The sequence below is a fragment of the Saimiri boliviensis genome (genome assembly GCF_048565385.1).
Source record: "Saimiri boliviensis isolate mSaiBol1 chromosome 19 unlocalized genomic scaffold, mSaiBol1.pri SUPER_19_unloc_2, whole genome shotgun sequence".
Taxonomy (NCBI): domain Eukaryota; kingdom Metazoa; phylum Chordata; class Mammalia; order Primates; family Cebidae; genus Saimiri; species Saimiri boliviensis.
Window position 1 is genome coordinate 1,225,351 of NW_027412503.1, and position 1,264 is coordinate 1,226,614.

Genomic DNA, 1,264 nt, shown 5'->3' on the forward strand with positions numbered 1-1,264 from the left:
GCTGTACTTGCCCTACCAGCACATGGGATTGTAGCACGCACTTCAACCCACACCAACTCCCATTGAAGAAAGAGCCATGGTAGGCAGAGGAACAAAATCACAACCTCTGCCAACACCTTCTCCTTGTGCTAATTCTGTGCACGAAAAGGGAATGCTAATATACGTTGAGTGGTCGTTGCTGCTTAGGGGGTCACAGAGATGGCACCCAGACATGCACAGGCCAGCACCCTGGCCTGAACCAACACTACCTCCAGTGCAACAGCACACACAGCAGGGGTCTTCTGGCCGCCACCAAGCTGTCTTGCCTCCACCACTTCCACCACTGGGCAAATGCCAACAGGGAAGCAGGCAGGTGTGCATCTGCTAGCACTCTGCCAACACCTGCCACATTTTGCTTCCTTCAGTGCAGTAGACTCCAAACTTTGAGGAGCCAGAGAACAAAGTTGAGACCCAATATAAGTTTCCCAGAATTAAAGCACACAGTCCAGGAATTGAGAGATGAATATTGGCCCACTGAAATCCTCCAAAACCAAAGGCAGCTGCCTGCTTCTACCTTAAACCACAATCAAACCCTCCTGATCATCAAACATGATAAAAGAAAAATACCCTGTGCAAAGGTTAGCAACCTCAAAGGTTGAAGTTGAATAAGCTCATAAAGATGAGGAAGAATCAGTGCAAGAACACTGAAACTCAAGAAGTCAGCATGCCTTCTTTCCTCCAGATGATTACATCAACTGTTCAGCCTGTTCAAGTTTTCAGAACTGGCCAGAGGCTGACATGTCTGCAATGATACAAGTAGAATTCAGAATGTGGGTAGAAACAAAGTTCACTAAGTGAAAGAAGTATGTCAACATCCAATGCAAGGAGGCCAAAAATCATTGTAAAACATCGCAGGAGCTAACAGGCAATATATCCAGTATAAACAACATTACTGGTGCTCACTTTGGCAGCACATATATTAAAATTAGAATAATTCAGAGAAGATTAGCATGGCCCCTGATCAAGGAGGACCTAAAAATTCATGAAGCATTGCATATTTGTAGAAAAAATCAATATCGTGAAAATGGCCGTACTACCCAAAGTAATTTATAGATTCAATGTTGTCCCCCTCAAGCTACCAATGACCTTATTCACAGAACTGGAAAAACCCACCTTAAACTTCATATGGAAGCAAAAGAGACTCTGCATAGCCAAGACAATGCTAAGCACAAAGAACAAAGCCAGAGGCATCATGCTACCCGATTTCAAACTATAATAGAAAGCT

General features: G+C 44.1%; 1 non-coding gene across 1 annotated transcript; it reads left to right on the top strand.

Moving 5' to 3' along the window:
* The first annotated feature begins 934 nt into the window (after window positions 1-934).
* LOC141583293 (U6 spliceosomal RNA) lies at window positions 935-1,041 on the top strand. The gene has a single exon (XR_012515972.1). It is a non-coding gene; the product is annotated as a U6 spliceosomal RNA (small nuclear RNA).
* Window positions 1,042-1,264: the final 223 nt, after the last annotated feature.